The following is a 19,295-nucleotide window of genomic DNA, read 5'->3' on the forward strand; positions in this document are numbered from 1 at the left end:
CTTGGTTGTAGTGGGCGTGACTTGGGAAACCTATAGGAAGCATGGAGAGAGTAGAGGGAAAGCTTTCGGGAAGAGGTGGTGCCCTGGGCTGGTTCTGGAAGGTAGGTTTAGGGGCACCTTGTCAGCCAGACGATAGGGGAAGAGGTCACATCTCAAGGTTTGTCAGAAGCTCTCCTTGGCATAGTGAGGCTTTGCTGGGTGCAGGACTGAGCTGGCAGGGGGAAAGGGTACTGTTCTAGTGAAAGTCCTAACCAGAGATGCATTCTAGGCCCAGAACCTGGGGAGACTCCCCAAGGTTCTGTCTTGATAAACGAGGGCAGCAGTAGATAAGCTCCCAGCCCCTCGTTTCATTTCCCCTAGTGAGTCCTCGGTGGTATTACAGAATCAGAGGAAATGGAGACCTCCTGCACATTTCTAGGATTCAGGCCTTGAAACTGCCAGCCAGGTTTAAAATAAATCAATACCATAAAGTACTGCAATGAATTTCCCAACGTAAAGGGATTTCACTTTCTGTTAGAGGTGCCAGGGGGAAGCTATAACTCAGCCTGCATTGTACACAGGTCAGAATTCAGTATTTTGTTTCTTTGTAAAAGAAAGTGATGTCTAGGGACTCGGGAGGAATGGATTAGAGCCACCTAGACACATCATAGCGCATTGTGAGGAAGCTGAAAATGCCTCTGTCCCCTGGCTGCACAGAGGAGCTAATGTGGGCCTGGGCAGGTAATCTTGTAAATGGTGATCTTGATTTTTCATAATTGCGAGGCATGAGCTGTAGCAGGAATGGAAGGCAGGTTGGCTTGGGTGTATCATATTGAGTTTCAGTATTGATCATCTGTTCCAGTGGGAAAGTCACATGATGTGAGCCAGTGGATTCATTTTGTATTTACATCCATCCTTTTGGAAAAAGGAACCCCGGAAATGTCACGTACAGCACCCTCTTATTTTTTCCTTTTTGCTTGTTTAGACATGCCCAAGACATGTCTTCCCAGAAAGCTCCAGTGTGGGGCAAATCTAAGGCAGGGACTGGGAAGTCGTGCTGTCAGATCTTGGCAGAGTGCACGGGCCTTTCGAGCACCGCCCAGCCTTGTACCAGACATGGGAGAACTGGAAGTCACAGTAAAAACTCATTTGTTGTTAGTAACCAGATTTGCCGGCTTGGGTTTGATGAATGTTTGGAAGGAACTGCATAGAGCAGCAAAAATGGGTGTGACTATACCACACCCCAGACAAACAACAGGGTGACTTTTACCTTTAAAAAAAATTATTTGGGAGTTTAGGCCAGTTGCCTAAACTGAAATCCAGATGTCACCACTGACACCATCCAGAGATCTTCCTCCCTCGCCTGCCCTGAACACCTCAGGGCATGGGCATCAGGCAGGGGTAGCACGGAGAGCAGTCCCTCCAGCCCAGTGTTTGGGAGTCCTATGGCAGGGGCGCCGCTGTCCCTAGCACTGCAGTTTCCCACCTACTCTTAGGGTTTTATTGAGTTGGGCATAACATAGTGATGCCATAGGCAGACCCAGAGGTGATTTCAGGATCTGCAGCCTAATTACATGGCCTTAACCATGGTTAGAAAGACTGTTGCCCTTTTATCGGTGGAAGGAACTGAGGATGTTATGGGTGACAGGTGTTCTACTTAATAGATCGAGATTCTATCTTGTGAACTTGAAGATATCGACAAGCTATTGCCACACTCCCCACTTTCTCCGACCCCTCAACACAGTGCCAGTGACAAACCTTAGCACAGTGGTTCTCAAATGGTGGTCCCAGACTGGCAGCATGCCAGGGGAACTTGTTAGAAAGGCGTATTTCCCGCCTCGCCTCAGACCTGCAGACTCCAGGATTGCTGCTGCACACTTGGTCTGAAACTGGCAGAGGGTAAAGGCACCATCTACCACCTTATCTGTTAAACACGGAGCCAGCTGCCTGCCTCTTACCCCTTTGCCCTCAAAAAGCTTGGATCTAGGCCTAAGAGCTGGGAGGGCCTGCCAGGGTCTAACCCTGGCTCTGTCTTCTCTAATTACCTTGCACTGGGACTTTGGGCAAGTCGCTCCTAATGGCCGTAGCTTCCTCATCCAGGAAACCAGACTACCCAAAGGACCACTCTTGGCCCTCTTCCCTACTCCCTTAGCCCTGGCACAATCACAGTTCCACAGTGGGTGTGGTTCTAGGACCAGGGACTCTGGGCTCTTACCTAGTTTCTTCCTTAATGAGGATGAGGTGAGGCCCTGTGGCCACCAGCTCCTTAAAAAAGGAGGAGGAAAACCATTGAACTTCTCCTGGACTTCCCTGATCCTGGGGCAGTGGATTTCTGAGCCATAGTAACCGTGAGCCATAGTAACGGTGAGCAACTTGGTATGCTCTCAGGCGAATACCATCGGGAATAACAGGTCCCTGTGAGGTCTTTATGGTAGGACAGAAGATGACCCTTAGAGAAATGGAAGTTTGTGAGGGAAGGGGATGCACAGAGGGCTTAGATCTCCACGCGGAGTCTTAGACATGGCTTTGAGCCAGACTAGAGAACTTCACTTGTTCGTTCCACTGGCATGTATTGAACACCTGCTGTGTGCCTGGCATAGGCCATGAGATGAGATAATGACCTCACTCCATTTAAACCTTAGGCATCTCTCTGAGCCTTGGGAGTCCTCATTTCTCAAATGGGTTGCTGACACTTACCAATAGGATTTTCATGAAGGTTCTGTGGAGAATGAATATAAAGCTAGCTAGGGCATGCAGTAGGCTCTCCACAGCTGTTGAGTCCTACTGTCCTTTTATACCAGGTCTTGGCCATGCTGCTAACAGAGCTAGAAGTAGCATCTCAGAATGGGTGCAGGTTCATGTGCTTTCTACCCCAGCCCCCCACTGATAAAAAGACCTCCCCCCCCCCAGAGGGGCCTATTAGTTGTTATTGATTGACTATGTATGTTATAGGCACTGTGGTAGGTGCTAAGCAGTGCTTTGGTGAAACATCAGACATGGTCCCTATCCTTGAGGCATTTATACCTTTGTTCACATCATAGAGGGAAACTACAGAGACAGTTTCAGGTGTGTATATGGATGAAGGAAATAGAAAATAGGGACCTGCCCAAGACAGAAAGTGTTTCTGAGGAGGTGACATAGAAGCTAAGACCTGAAGGATGGGGCCTCTGCCAAGCAGAGGGGCAAGGAACTGGCAGGAGCACAGGAACCGACAGTGCCAAGCTTTGTAGATTATGGGAAGTCATTGAACGGTGGCTTTCTCCATCTGCTCTACATGTTTACAAGATCACTCCAGCTCTGTGGCCAGCAGGATGGGAGAGAGGCAAGCATGGAAGCTGGGGCCCAGTTAGCAAGCTGCAGCTTCCCAGGTGGGGTGACTGTACAGCATATGGAGAAGGGTGAGGAGAATTCAAGGTATGTTTTGGAGGTTTCTAAAGGGCTCACAAGTAGATTGTATTAAGGTTAAGGAAGGGGTAACTCCATTATCTGTGGGTCTCCAGGCAGGGGGGCAGAGCCATTTAAGAGATCGTGAACGCTGCAGGAGAGGGTCTTGAAGCGGGTAAGGAATACACAAATGTCTTGGATATATGGATATCAACTCATCTGCTCTCCTCCAGTGGGTATTTGGTGAGTTGTGTTTGTCTGTGTCTTCTTGGAAGGCTGTTGAGTCCGAGATTTGTTGCCGAACATAGGGTATCTTCACGGGCACAGAGTGACCTCGAGACCCAGGGCTGCATTCACAGCCTTCGTTTGATGGCTGAATCTTTCTGTGTTTTGTGCTTCCCCTTGTAATCAGCTTCTCATTAGGTGACTGATGTGTCTAGCTCCTCTGTGTCCTCATTTGCATGTGCTATAATTATGTCCAAGAACATAGCATTTTGTTGTTTGGGTATTTACTCTTGCTTTTTAGAGCTGAAAGTCTGCAGTGTCCTATCACGTGGATAGGCTGGGGTTTGCCACAGAGCAGCTTTCTAGCACCCCCATCTCACTCTGTTTTATTTTTTTAATAGTTCTGTAACAGAACCATAATTGCTGATTATAAAATTAATTTTGAGAGCCACTTTAACTTGTAAATTGAGAAATACTTTCTATTTTGGATTAAGGAAAGGAGGTGAGGGAGCAGACCTGGTTTCAGTTACCTTCAGATTTCTAAGTGCAAGTACCAAGGGTGGCCCTACGGCCATAGCTTGACATCCAGCTAGTGGAGTAGGGATTTCAAAGTCAGTCCTTCAGCTAACCCTTCACCCTATGTGGGGAATAGGGTGGAGGCTGGCGCCCCTGCCTGTTTACCACATCTCCTTCCCCGAACCCAGGAGAGTCCAGGTCTTTTTGCCCTGGGGTAGCAGATGCTTACTGCGAGTTTCTGTGGCTTGCCGGTAGTCCTGTATTCACTCTGTTTGCTTCAGGACAGGAATAAGCTTGCGCAGCCTGGAGTTTTATCATAAGGCATGTTGGGTGGGGAGGGACGGACACCTCTCTCTCACCTGAAGTTACTGAGCTCATGCTGTTTTTCAGACTTCATACTCTCCCGTGTTTATTGTGAAATCCTCACGTGTGTCCTGGGTATGGTGTCCTCCCCACCCCAGAGAGGAAGTGGTTTGCCCCACTGGTGACGTGGCTGGAGCTCTGGCGCCATGGTGTTTTCCGTGAGCTTCTGAGGATAGGTCACAGTAGCAAGTCTGTGGTGGCACAGGACTGTCTCAGCGCTCTGGGGAGCTCAGAGGAGGGAGTGCGGGCTTTTTGTTGAAGAAATAAGTGGTGGCAGCATGTAGGATGTGTGGTTTGCGATGGCCCTGAAGAAAGGAGGGCAAATGAGGGGAATCTCAGCAGGGGACACAGTGTGAGCAAAGGCAGACACTGGGAATTTGTGGAAAGAGCCCATCTTTGGGTTGGTTCAAAAGAGGGAGTGCAACATAGCAAAGTTGCCAAGAACCTAAGGGGGAGAACCTCATTCTGTAAAAAAGGTGGGGGTGGTGTATAAAGCCGGAGTTTTGGCAGATGAGTCAGTCACTGTGAGGGGAGAACTGTCAGCCTCCTGGGCGGCTGAGATGCTGCCCCTGACAGTACCAGTCTTTAGTAGGTGTGAGGCCGCAGAGCCACCTTCCCGAGCACGTGAAGGGAGAAAGGGCAATGACTGGCCGTGGCAGTGAGAAGCCCTATGCTTCCACACGGTGCTTTTGAGCCTGATTTGCTGGTAACCTAGGTTTAAATCACAGCTCTCCCACTTACTAGCTGGTAACTTTGGACAAGTCACCTGATTCTGGGGCCCCATTTCCTTGTCCATTAAATGATACTCATTTAATGCTGGTGCTCGCTGTACCTGTTGTAAAAGACAAAGTATACAAGAAATGCAAAGGCTCCACTGCAGTTCCTCCAGACAGTGAGAGTTCAGTGGTGGCGGCTCTGTGTGCGGCCCTCATGCTGTTTGTCTTTGCCAAATCCTCGTAGGCTAATCATCGTTTTCACTTCAGTTCTCATGAACAATGTGCTGTGCCCTTGTTTTCTCTAAGAGAGCTCCAAACCCCTTAGCAAGTGCCCCCAGTGAGTTCCCCGAGGCACAGGGGGCTTGGGCTGGTGCTGTCACCAGAAGTCCATATGGTCTCCTTTCGCCCAGACCACTCTGGGCATGACCTTGTTTGAGTTTTTCCTTTTGTAACCACAAATTGTCCTGCCCCATATGGAAGTGACCGCTCCCCTTTAGCTGTTACTGCACCTTAGACATTTTCCTCCTGGCAAAGGGCGCACAGGAGAACTCTCTCAGCAGCCCAGCCTCTCTCCCTTGAGCCCTTTCTCTGCTAATCACAGCAGCCACAGCTGAACCTCAACCTCTTTGGGGACCAATTGAGGCAGTTTTCAGCTTTCATTTCATCCCCGCACTTAATAAGTTGAGGAAGGGAATTAGTTAAGGTATCCCCGTAGCCTACTGCTAATTATTGGTGCTGTTCCTGGAGACAAAAAGTTCCCCCTTAGTTTGTTTTGAGTGAGTTCCACCCAGGACCTGTTTACCAGCCTCGGTGATAGGGGAGCTCACCAACCCCAGGGCCCTAAGGGCTTCCATGTGTGACTTCCCAGATTTAAACTGTCTGATAAGTATGAGGACTCCGTGTGCGTCCTGCTGATTGCTGGTCACCAGAGAGACCTGCAGATCTCAGAGTCTTAGGTCTTGCCCTGTGATTCTTATTTTTGTGCGTTTGGCAAACTTTTAAATCCTAGCATTTGGGCAGCAGCACACTCCAAGGAATCAAAAAGTTGAAAACAATATTAAGCAAGTCAACAGTGGTGACAACATGATCACTGCCGTAACATGACCAAGTCTCCGTGTCTAAGCTTCCGCAGTAACTGCTTGCTACAGTTCAAGTAGAACCATTCACTGCCCTGGCCGAACTTTCTGGCACACTTGAGATAAAGCTGACATCTGTTTGCGTGGCTTTAAGCTCTGCTCATTCCCTTTCTCTCAGTAAGCTAGTCATTGCTGTCCACTGGGCCTGCCAGTTGTTTCTACAAGAGTGTGTGTCCTCATTGTGGTAAGTGGATCAAGCTCAGCTGACACACGGCACAGAGCCATCTCCTCTCAGTGGCATTTGTCTGCTGTAAGGGAGCCTCAGGGAGAGGAATTCACCCTCCCGCTGTTAGGAAGGGCTCTGGTGCAATGAGCTGAAGTCCGTCTCCCCTCCCCACAACACTCCCCTCACACCCTGGCCCGGCTACACAGGTAGCACCACCACCTTTGTTGTGGGAAGCCCATGTTGCCTTCCTGTGCTGTTTCTGGTTGGAGTTCTTGCCTTAGATAAGGAGCCGACAAAGATCCTTAGTTCTTAGAATTCCTTATGTCATAAACCCTTCTCAGAATCTGAATGTTGGGGATATTCTCTCAGCAAAAGGCACGTGACTTACACTCTGGTACTTCATGTGCCTTTAGGGGGTTTGCAGACCTGTGCATCCTTGGAGTCAGTAGGACCCCAGGTTGAGAATCTCTGCCCTGGTCCTAAGCCTCTTATTGGCACATGGAGAAATGATGTCCCAGAGAGAAGTTGAGACGATGAGACCAGAAGCCTGGTCTCCCACTCCTGCTGTCACCACCAGGCAAGATCCTTTATCATTTACCTGCATTTTACTTCAGTGTCTCCTGTAGTTGACAACGAGGAGAACATTTCTACCCTTGTATTTGTGCTATCACACCTGGGCGACAGTCCACCTTTCTGAGAACCCACAGGGCTGCTTCCTCTGGTACACCTAAGTAGGTGAAAAGGGTGTGGAAGATGGGAGGGGTGGCTTCTTAGGCAAAGGGTGGACCTCTGGCTGCCAAGGGCTGGAGCTCGGTTCCTCATAGGGCTGCCCTGCCCCCAGTGCCTATTTCCACAACCTTTGTGTTTTGAATATGGAGTAGGGGAGTCCGCCATACCTGACAGCACCCCAGCCAGGTCTCCACCCCAGCCTGTTGAGCTAAGGAGAGTCATGGGGAGGTGGTTGGGCCTGGCAGGCCACCATGGTGGGTCTTTTTAAAAAATATATATATATATATTTATTGATTTCTGAGAGGAAGGAAGAAGAGAGAGATAGAAACATCAATGATGAGAGAGAATCATTGATTGGCCACCTCCTGCACGCCCCCTACTAGGGATTGATCCCGAAACCCTGATATGTGCCCCTGACTAGAATCGAACCCGGAACCCTTCAGTCCGCAAGCTGATGCTCTATCCACTGAGCCAAACCAGCTAGGGCAACCATGGTGGGTCTTTAAGATCTGGGCAAGTCCACAGGGTTGAGGCCAAACCCATGTCTTCCAGTCCTAACTGCCCTTTCCTTGAACTTCTTACCCTGACTGACAGACTCGGGGTCATACTCTGAAGCCAGGCCAGCTCCAACTAGCCACACCAGTATTTCAGGCCCCATCTCTAGATTAGGCAGACAGCTCTGCGAGGAAAGGAGTAGCGGAGAGAGCCGGAATGGAGACAGGAGCTTCCTGGTTCTCTAACTGGTGGGCTGTGTCACCCTTGTGTGCCTCATTTCTCCCACCCAGCTCTGAAGGTGGTGGAGGGGAGTGGCGTGCTGTTGGGCAGGAGAAGAGCAGCACAGGCAAAATCCCAGCTCCTCCCTCCCAGCTGCTGAGCCTGAGAAAGGCCCAGCCCTCTCTGCCCCAGCTGGTTGGGAAGTTCATTGGGAACTCGAGCAAAAGCAGGGATTTTCATCACCATAGTTTTATATTAAAATCCTGTCACCCTTAATGAATGATTCTGTGTAGTCTGTAAATTAATTTTTTATTGCCGTGTACGCACACCCAGTTTCTATCAATTACCCAGTATTTAGGCTCCTGTGCTTGGCAACCTGAAGCCTGAGAGAAGCAGGAGACTGTCCCTGTGCTTAAGGAAGCTTGTAGTTAGGGTGGTAAGAGTGGCACCCACAGCATGGTTAGGTGGGGTGGGGGTGGGGTCTGTGGTCATTCTGCGCCTGCTCACTGGAGACTGGCTCCTCTGGGACTGCTTCCTGGGAGGAGGTGTGAGGGTGTCTCGAAGGGTGGGTGCCACCTGAGTGGATATGAAGGGACAGGTTCAGGGCCTGGGACGGTTGGGGTGTGCAACCAGACCAGCAGGGACAGTCTCTTGCTTCTCTCAGGAGGCTTCAGGTTGCCAAGCACAGGAACTCAAATACTGGATGATGGATAGGAACTGGGTGTGGGTACATGGCAATAAAAAATTAATTTACAGACTGCACAGAATCATTCATTCAGCCTGAGGCCAAAAGCAGAAAGGCTGCCGAGAGAAGACTGACTTGGGCTGAGTCGTCTTGTCTGGAATTTTTGCGTGAGCCAGTGACGACTGTGAGGTTTTGTTTTGGTGTTTTGGGTGTGATTTTATGCTGCCATCACAACTATTAAGTACCTTCTGGTTGCCTATTACAAATGCTGTCACTGGACTTCACACCCTGCAAGGTCAACATTTCCATATTTGTAGTTGAGAAAATAGACTTGGGGGGGCCTTGACTTGGTAAAGGTCCAAGCTAGTGATTGGTAGGGCTGAGATAGGAATTTTAGGTCTTCCTACTCCAAAGTTCATGCGCTTGGCAGAGCACCAATCATTCTTTGCCATTCTAACACGCTCTCTGAAAGATGCTCCCCCTTTGAGACCTGCTCCTAGATTTCTACCTGGTTTTGGTCTCTTGGTCAGGGCTCAGAGACCATGAAGCTCCTGGTGGGTATGCTTTGATAATCTCTAGGCTTTTGTTCCCTATTCCCTTCTGTAGACCTGAAGACAGAAAACGCTGTTACCACATTTGTCATCTCACCCCCATTTTTCTTACCCTGACAACAGGACCAACCCCCATGTACTGTGCCAGAGGCTGCCCACGGCACAGGCATCTCTGTTTTTTGCCCTACTCCTAGCACCACTGTTGCTAGCCAAGCCTTAGGGGAATGATGCATCAGAAAGCTTGGCTTTAACAGGTTAGAATTGACAGTGGTGTCTGGGGCCACTGAACCCCCAAGGGCTGGCATGAAACTGAATATGAAAGCCAGCTGCTTTGTTTGGTGTATTAAATAAGTGAAGAATGACTCATTTTAAAGCTAATCCTATTTAGAAGGAGAGGCCTGCCCTCTGTGACCCAGAGATTACCTTGCCTCTGTGCCTCCACAGCATGATGTGCTGAAAATTAACACCCGAGCCTCAGTTTGTTCATCTGTGAAATGGGAGAATTCCTACGTGGGCCTTTGTTTGGACAGAAGAAGCATTGCATATTAATCTTGCATGGTATCTAGCATATCAAATGTGTCATTAGCTACAGTGATATCACCACACAGGACTACAGGGAGAACTTAGGTAAGAGTGAGTTCTTGGCCACCACCCAGTAGCACCGCAATTTGAGTTTATACTGTGCTGTGGTCTATGAGCACGCCAACCAGATGGCTTTCTTTTCGGTGTGTGAGCCCATTCCATCCCCAGTCCCAGCCCCATCATCGCCTGCTCCCACTGCAGCTCTCCCAACTTCGGAAAGTCTCCACATTACCAGTGGCCTTGTGGGAACAGTTTGGTTCCCTGGTGTCCTTGCAGAGACCAGTGCTTGGCTGGCGGAGGCACTTGCCGGAAGCTTCTCACTGCCTGGTTGGCATCACATCCCCGTTTGTGCTCTGGACATCAGACCTGTGCAGAGATACCTAAGCCAAGCCTTCATGCTCCTTTTTCTGCCTGAATCTGTTTCCAAATGAAAGGCGTAAATGGGTTTGAAACTCTGCTTAAGCTCTTAAGCACTTCTCTCTGTAGGCGGGAACTTGACATCATAAATTTCTAGGCTAAAAGTAGGAGCAGATCTCTCTGAGCTTCGTTTCCTCATCTCTAAACCTGGAGTGGCCACAGCTCCTACCTCGGTTGTCGAGTGCAGTGAGGCAGGCGGTAGGTGTAAAACACTTGAGGACTGTCATAGTGGAGAGACTGGGCGGGGAAGGGGCTGCAAAATTTAGATTGAGTGCTGGTTCTACTGCTCAACAGCTCTGTGATGTGGGCCAACTTGCTCCATCTCTCTGGGCCTACTCCCTTCTTAAAATGGGCAAATCCATCCTCACAAGATGGGGACAGTGAAAGACGGAGTGTGTGACAGGTGTCATCTACAGGTTTATCACACCATGTTTGCTCAGTGGGTGTGGCTTTGCCCTCTAGGGAGGGCTCTGATCAGAGGTAGGTGTTCCACTGAAAGGGACAAGGCACGCTCTGATTGAGGCTGGTAACTGAGCAGTTAAGCCCAGCCTGGGGAGTCGGGGAGCTGAGGCCTGGCCCCTCTGGATGAGGTGCATGGGAGGGTCTGCTGCTGTTTCCGCCCAGAACTGTGTGGCTGGGGCGTCAACCCGAGCCTCCCTCTCCATGGCTCAAGAAAGGACTCCCCTCTGTCTTCCAGTGCAGTTTCTGCCATTGGCTCCCTGGAAAGCTGTACCTTCTCTAAGGGGAGAGAGACTCAAAGTCCAGGTCCTCTCCACAGAAGAGAGTCCCTTCTCCTTTTCCTGTCCCTGCCACAGGGTGAAGCCAGCAGACCTACCAGGAGGGCCAAAGCCAGTCCAAGGGAGGGAGGGCGGAGGAGCCTGTGGGCAATGTCAGCCTTGGTTCCTGGCAAGGGACCCAGTGATTCCAGCGGTCATTGCGTGCTGGTGTCGCAGGAGCTCTTGCAGAGCACCGGACGAGGGGTTCGACCTTCTGCAGTCACACTCTGTTCCACCAGTTATTTTGGAAAAAGGACTCTGGCTCCAGAACCTCTGCCTCCTCGACCACACTGCTTTTCAGCTGCCGGGGGCCAGCTCCTGCTGATGATCATCCTTTTGAGGAAGTTGTCTTCGCTTGGGTCCTACCAGGGAGGAAGGAAAGCGGTGTTGAAAAGGTCATAACTGGTCCCAGAGATTATTTTAGCAGATGACACATGACCATACAACTTATCAGGCTTTTCTTGTCCTACTTCATGAGGATTTAGCGTGTCTCTGTTGGTGAGGTCCTCCCCAAGCTCTCCCTCTCCCCGTCTCCTGATTGCTCTGCTTTGTCTGCTGAAGGCAGTAGGCATGCTGACTAGTGCTGGATATGAGGGGCTGCTGGATCATCACAGGGCATGCGTATGATGGTTTTATTTTTACAAACCAAAGACTGAGATGGAAGGCCCACTGGGTTTTTGTTGAAAGGACTTAACAGGCAGGGAGACAGAAGCAGCAGAGGAAAGGGTTGGGCCTGGGAATCCAGTATTTTTTTCCGCATCAGATAGCTGTCCAGTGCCTTTATCATCCATTCCTGCTGTACTCCACCCGCAGACGCTGGGTCCCCTCACCTGGGAGGCAGAGAAGGGAATCCGTCTCACCTCTCAGGTCTGACAGGTGTGGGGAATTCTCCATGTCCACTGTATGCGGAAGAGTCCAGAAAAGACGCGGGTCTGGTTTCTTGGGCTGCTCGCTGCTCCATGGACCTCCGAGTCGGAGCTGCCAGCTTTTCCTGTTGATTAGAGTCCACTATTTCCATTACAGAACAGAGCATGACTGGGTGATGTCACTCAGTACTAAAAATACAGGAAAAGTGGAAGAAGGCACACCCGTGACAAGTACAATGTTGTGGTGTATTTTTTGCAGATTTTCCTACGTTTGGAAGTGTTGTGTTTTCAGTTATGGGCATACTCTGCTGCAGAACTTGTAGCCTGCTTCTCCCCACTTAACCCAGGGAATGCTTCTGCTATGATATTGTTCAAAATGCCACACAGCCTCCTCATTTCCTCTGCAAATACCATTGCGTGGATGCATCATTTGCTTAAATCTCCTCTGTTGTGGGTTGTTGCCTCATAAATTAAATATACTTCAGTGAACATCTTTATTCATCAAGTCCTTTTCATGTGTAGGGTTATCAGTTAAGATACAGTTGCAGCAGTGGAACTATAGGATCTACAGGTCCAAACGCGGCAGAAGCTCTGAAAACACAGTGCCATGTTGCTCTCCGAAAGGCTGTGCTCCCTCCTCCCACGGTGTGTGTCCTTTTCATGGCACCCTCACCCAGCTCCGAGCAGGGTTCTGGTTCAGTGGCTGAGGACCACGGTGTTTAAATCTCATACATTCGTCATTTCTGGTCGGGACAGATGGCTGGGAGAGAATGGGCTCATCGAGTATGCCAGTTCCTGCTGTGGCCAGGTACTTTTTAGTTATTCCCCTCAGACCTCAAAATAGAGCCCTCCCCATTTCTCAGAGGAGGACACTGAGGCTGACAGGAAGTAAACCGTTCCTTATCACTGCACCCCACTGCCTCTCTTGAGGACTAGCCAGGTATCTCCCCGTGACCTGAGGACGACGGCCAGTGTTGTCAGACTGCTCAGGGCAAGTAATGTGGGAAGGCAGCTCTCAGGCCACACAGAGCTTGCAGAGTACTGAAGCCAATGGGGATTTCAAGCACACGGTGAAACACTTGTCTGATTCAGCGGTTCAGGCTGCAGCGTTGCTGCCCTGGATGCCGCCCTGCCTAGGTTAGGGCTGCACTTAGCTCTGACCAGGCTCAAGCTGGGAGAACTGGGCTGGGTGAGGGCCGGCCCAAGGCTGACCTCTGTAGGTGCTTGTATTGGAGGCTCCACTAGAACAGGTCCCTGAAGGGCAGGTGGCTTGTCTTGTTCCTGAGGCCCAGCCCTAAGGCGATTGATTCTCAAATAATAGCTAATAATAGGGCTAGGCAATGTTCTAAGTTTTACTTGTGTTAGTTCATTTGGTCCTCAGAATAACCTGTGATTTAGGTACAGGTGACGAGACCAAGGAACCGAGACTTAATTTGTCCACAGTGAAGTGTGAAGTGTAGGGCCTGTTGAGTCAGGCTCTGGCTCCAGAACTTGGTTCCTGACCCCTGCAGTGCACAACTACGCAGGACCCAGCACCTGGCTCGGGGGCCCCCACGGCCCGGCTGTGGGATTCTGGCCTCTCCTAAGACAGGAGAACCTTGGCTACCTAGGACAGTGATGGCAAACCTTTTGAGCTCGGCATGTCAGCATTTTGAAAAACCCTAACTTAACTCTGGTGCCGTGTCACCTATAGAAATTTTTTGATATTTGCAACCATAGTAAAACAAAGACTTATATTTTTGATATTTATTTTATATATTTAAATGCCATTTAACATAGAAAAATCAACCAAAAAAATGAGTTCGCGTGTCACCTCTGACACGCGTGTCATAGGTTCGCCATCACTGACCTAGTAGTTAGTTTCTGTTCTCAGAGGCCTGAGTCTCTTTCATTCTCTTAAAATGGGATCAGTAAACTCGAGAGTTGCTTTGACATTTCAGGGCAGCACGATTAGAGAGGTGAGGAAGTATGAGGGGAACCAGGGCTGCCAAGACCTGCAGGGACGGGTACCTAGGGTCCGCCGGCGTTTTTGTAAACACTGAAGAAAGCTGTTATATGGCACAGGATTCACAATCGACCGGATTTGTGTGCCTGGGCTCCCAGCCAGGGTCTGCCCCTCAGGCATGTGAGCTCGGGCATGTCACTTAACCTGCAGCTGAATAGTAAGACTGTGTGTCTGGGGCAGGGTGGCAATAATGAAGCTACATTCACTTCAGATAAATTATTTAGAAACCTTCTCCCTGGCCCCAGCACAGCTCCTGAGGTCATCGGTTGGGTGCTGGCACCTAGTGGGAGATCTGGAGCTTGGAGGCACCCCAAGCCCACTGACCAGTGTCCACTCGTGCCCTGCCTTCTGTCTTCCAGGTTGATCCCCGGGACCCACAGTCTCGTCAAGTCTCACAGAGGACGGCAGAGGGTACAGGTGCCCGGCCAGCGGCCATCTCCCGACAGCTGGAGCTCCAGCAATGTGAAGCTTTGTTTGCATTTTCTCCCTTCAGTTTTGTTTAAATTTTTTTGTCTTTTTTTTTTTTTTAATTTAAACGATTTAAGACTTCAAAAGAGCAGAAGCTCTGCTGTGGACAGGCACCAGTTTCTTTAAAGAAATTTAATATGGACAAAGCATTTGTGTAAATTTCATCTTTAATTTTTATAAGGGGTTAGGGCACTATTTTGTTTTTGTTCTTGCTTTTCCCTGTCTTTCTTTTACCTGTTTCTCAGTTCTGCTTATAACACCTCACTTCCCCCCGAGGAGGCCCCTCTCCGCGGCGATGGGGGCATTTCTCCTGGAACGGAATGGAGACAGGAGGAGGCCCCTGGGCCACCTTCCCACCAGGCGCAGGAACTGCCGACCCGAGCTGCTCCCGGCCAGCTCTTGGCCTTGGGTAAAGATCCGCCTGGAGGAGGAAGACCAGCGTTTGCCCGGGAGAACTCAAGAAAGCAGCTCCCACCGGGGGTGTGTGCTCTTTAAGCTGTGGAAGCCCCGGCCACACCAGGACTGACGGTGGTGGGACTCCATTCCCCCCACTGCCCTCCGTGACCGAGATCTCTGAAGGGGCGGGGGACGGGACAGAAGTGATCATCTCCCACTTCCTGCGGTTGAGCGGTCAGCCCACCCCAACTCTACACGCCTACGTTTCTGTTAGTGTTCTTCCTCCCAGCAGAAATCCCCAGGAAGAAACTGTCATGCCAAACCTCTGCCCAGGTTGTCACGGAGACCGCCTGAGTCCCTGCGATCCTGTCGTGAGCATTGCCATAGAACAGGGTGCCCTGGACTGGCTGTCGCTGCACTGAAGGGTGTGCCCTATGTGCCGGGACCCCTGGTATCACTTATGGTAACAGTGTCGTGCCATCTCCCTCACCCCAGGGGCACACTGTTAGGTGTAAATGTGTCTGACCGGAAAAGGATGGAACAGCCGAGAGTTGGGGGGTGACTGGGCAGACCCCTGCAGCCTTTAGGTGCCTGATTGTGGGTTTGCCACCTAGAGATTCCCCAGCTCTGGAGCCCACCAGCAGGGTCAGTATAGCTGCTCTTCCGCTCTTCACAGCACTCGCAGCCCCTCTTCACAGGCTTCTGAACCTGGCATTGTCCCCCTGCACCCCCCCGTTTCCCCTCCCAGCTCCCGGCAGGACAGAGGAACCCTCCTCTGTTGGCCCCCTGTGTCACCTGGGCACTGCTTTAGCTACTCCAGAAGCTCTTCACCCTGTGACAGCCAAGCAGGAAAGGGCCTTTGGGGAGGGGGAAGGGATTCCTCTTTTGTGTTTATTTTTGGTTTTTGTCTTCTCTCAGCCAGCATAGGATCAGTAGGGGAGATCGCTGGAGGGCCTTTCAGTTCTGTGTGACCAAGGGGGCCTTCCCCACAGCAGCCCTGGTCCTGCAGCTCTGGGCGTTTGGGAGAAGCTAGCGTGGTGTCAGCCCAAACTTGACAATATGTTTGCTCACATTCTTTCTGCCTTTTCTCAAGCTCCTTGGATACCAAGGCTCCTTCCTCCTGGGCAGACAGCTAGCTGGCTGTGGTTAGCAGGACCAGCAGGGCTGCAGGTGGTAACCAGGCCCTTCCATTCCTTGGCTGAAATCCTTTGTGATCACCTGCCTCTTATCGCTTCTTCTCGGGTGCCCTGTGTGTGCTCTAGGCTGCACCTGGGAGGTTGGGAGCCCAGCATCCCCTAATTGCAGTGCACACTCCAGCCCCACCCCCTGCCTTCCCTGCGGCCAGCTGTCTCTGCACATGAGCGAATGAGAAAAACAGTCCCCAAACTCAGCAGCCCCCTCTCCCTGCTACAGCTCGGGTTCTGAAGTCCCCAGTGAGGGCTCAAGCCTAACAAGTCATTTGCCTTTTGCTTGTCTTTTTCTTCTGCCCTCCCCAGCCTCTTAGCTCTGAGTAGGTCTTGGAGCTGCAATGCACCCCCCTTTGTTATTTTTCCTGGCGCCAGGGTATCCCCTATAGGTGACGGGATGTCCATAACTTTTGGGTAAGGTGGGCAGCCTGGGTAGCCAGCTTCCATGTGCCCTTACCTTGTAGGGCTCCAGCCCTCCTGGCTTGGTGGTGGGCCCTCCTTCCCTAGCTCTTGAGGGCCAGCTCGTTAGCCCAAGTGCCTGTCTCCCCTCTCTCCTTCCCCTGCTCTCTCCACTTTGTCCACCTGAAGTTGGCGTCGGTCCTAAGTCAGTCCAGTCCATGGACTAGCCTGGGGTGAGGTGGGTGGCCCCTGTCCTCCTTCTCAGCCACTTGCCACCTGTTCCCGCCGTGGTCGGCTTCCTCCCCTCTTCCTGCCTTTTCACCCTCTCCACCCGTCTCAGGCCTGGCAGCAGCTCTGTGGTGCATCACCTCAGTGCCACCAAGTTTGTTAAGTTTGTCCAAGTTCCAGAAGTTTCCAAACTTTAAAATAGCAGTCCGTTACTCGCTTCTCCAGTCCGAAAGGAGAGCCTGTTGGAGGGAGAGTCTGGGCCCGGTGCCCCTAAGTGAGAGGAGTCAGCAGACAGATCATGCATAGTGCCTTATTCCATTGTCTTCCCTGGCCAGACCCCGCTCCCCTGGAGTCTGTGTCTTCTTCCTCGTTTGTGTCCATCTGTCTCTTAAACTCTCCCTCCCATTCACCCATAGCCACATGGGGTTCCCCTCTCCCCTCTCCTCCCCTCTCCTTCCCCCATCCCTTCCTGGGGGCTGCAGCCAGGTACACATCTCCTGCCCACCACCAGGGCGATCTCTAGCAGCTTTAGCTGAGGATGGAAAATGCTTTAGGCAGGTGCACTCTGCCTCTTACTACCCAGCAGTCCCTGCCTCTTACCTCTAGCCAGGAGGATGCCACGATTGTTCATACAAGACCGGCTCCATCTGACCCCCTTCTGGGCACTGGGGACTAAGCCGCAGGCCTCAGCCTCATCTCCTCCCGGAGGCACTGGGAGGAGGACGGGACCTCTCCTCCCGCCCGGATGTGGTTGCCCCTCATGGCTGCCTTTCTGAGGGCGTGCATATGTTTACTTGAGAAATACCCTGTTTACAGCCAGAGGAGAATGGTGCCCAACACTAGGTGGAGAGTGACTCGGGACAGCCTGGCCTCTATGGCACTGCCGGCGGTGGCCCCAGCGTGAATGAAGGCAGAGGCTGGGGCGCTCCCTGCACTCCCTCTACTCCCCGACCCTGCGGTGCTACAACCACTGGCCACCTTCCTCAGCCTCCTGGTCCCGGACATTCCCCACCTGCATTCCTTCCTCCAAGGTCCTCAGCTCCTTAACATATCAGTTGCCTCCTAGAGAACCAGTGTGTGGAGCAATAAGATTTTTTTTTTTTTTTGCTTGAGTCTTTTTATAAGAAAAGGAAAAGAGTTGACATTGTGGGACTCTCCTCTTTGTGCTGTTGACTGTTTGCCTTCTTAGAAGACGGATGGACATCTGGGTTCTGACTTTGGGGTATCTTGGAAGCTTGGAAAAGCAAGTCAGGCTTTTGCCCCTAAGAAGGGGATCCTGACTCTGCCCTCACCATGCTCCATGCCACCTGAGCTTCCAGCCCCTCCCTCCAAGTGCGCCTCCCACCCTTGATCCTGCTGGTGCCCCCACACATATCTGGGGCACTGGTGGCCCGACTCTAAGGGGGCTCTCGGGTTATTGCCTCCCATGGCCCTTTCCCCTTCTAGGTTTGTCTGGTGGCCCCCAGATAGGCAGCTGCTGAGTCTCCTAGGAGGACAATAGCCGAACTTGAACTATTCAGTTCTTCTGGCCGCCAGGCTTAGGGCTGAGGCCCAGAGACACTGCCTCACGCTGGGCTGAGCCACAGCCTTCGGGACAACACAGGCCCATCTCTGATCCTGTCCACCTGAGCATGGAGAGGTGCCTCGGGAGGGGAAGCAGGAGGTGTGGTGTGAGGGTTGACTGTCACTGGCTGCCCGGAGCGCCCCTAGAATTGCAGGGGTCACCGGAGGGAGGCCACAGGAGGAAGGGAGTTTATTTAGGGACATTTTAAAGACCGAGTTCATGCCCCGGGGCCTCTCTTCATCAGAGCAGGGGAGTATGTTGCGATGATTTAACAGTTGTGTGGGGCCATTTCAGTGAGGGAAGATTTAACCCAGGCTCAAAGTTTGTTTCAAATACTAGTTAATAAACCTATTTTCCTTATTTTCTTTTTTTGCACAGAAGCTGGTAATCTAGGACCTACGTGTGAACAACTTTATATGAGTATTTTTTGTACTTGGTTTACTTGGGTTGGTATGATACATGATATTTAAGTTCCTTGAACACTGTGGAGCCCCTAATGTGTATGAATGACTGAGGCTTTGTAAATTAAGGGACGTTTGTGTGAATAAAGTTATTTGATGGGGTCAAAGAAGCCATATGTGATTTGAAAACGTGTGTGTGGTTTTGTCAACACCGGTGTGGGAAGGCGGAGAAGCCAGCCCTGTGACAGCTCTCCAGTCCCATATCCTATCCCATCCCTGGTCCCCGTGGGTGAACAGCATGAGAGAAAAGGATAGGCAGTCGCTTGATGAAAGGTAACAGGTGGTTTTCTCAACTGGTCTTCCCAGCCCACACCTGGGAACATGTTCAGACTCGAGAAACCTGCACTTGGGAGCAGGGATCCACCAAGCCAAGCATGTCAAACTCAAAGGCTAACACGGCCAAATAAGTTCATGTGGGCCCCCCCAAAAAGCTTCAATTTTCATAGAAACAGGTTTATTTTGCTAGAGACATGCTGAATACAAAAGGCTAAAATAAATGAGTCATCGTTAACACAATAGAACATTTTAACAAAAATTAATATTTTTTCTTGAACATTAACTTACCAGACACTGAATAACTGCACAAATTAATAAGCATAACACAAATAAACCTATTTTTCTCGTTTGAAAGTGAAATATTTCCTGTTGCGCACACCAAACAAGTCAGTACAAGACTAATGACGTGTCAATCGGCTGCTAAAATATCCTTTGCTAGTATTAGTGGAGAGAAATGGTGTGCCTGTGCATAAGGCGTGTAAGGGAAATGAATGCAACAGGATTAT

General features: G+C 50.9%; 1 protein-coding gene across 4 annotated transcripts in view; it reads left to right on the forward strand.

Moving 5' to 3' along the window:
- STK35 (serine/threonine kinase 35) overlaps positions 1–18,634 on the forward strand; it is a 40,697-nt gene extending 22,063 nt beyond the window's left edge. Inside the window, exons 3-4 of one of the 4 annotated variants that reach the window (XR_002827420.1) lie at positions 12,328–12,613; positions 14,170–18,634. The gene's annotated coding sequence lies outside the window, so the exon portion shown is untranslated. The remainder of the gene's footprint in view (positions 1–12,327; positions 12,614–14,169) is intronic. The other 3 variants (XR_001346500.2, XR_001346501.2, XM_006107496.3) reach the window with 3 other exon arrangements.
- Positions 18,635–19,295: the final 661 nt, after the last annotated feature.

This window comes from Myotis lucifugus, unplaced genomic scaffold (genome assembly GCF_000147115.1).
Source record: "Myotis lucifugus unplaced genomic scaffold, Myoluc2.0 scaffold_1222, whole genome shotgun sequence".
Classification (NCBI taxonomy): domain Eukaryota; kingdom Metazoa; phylum Chordata; class Mammalia; order Chiroptera; family Vespertilionidae; genus Myotis; species Myotis lucifugus.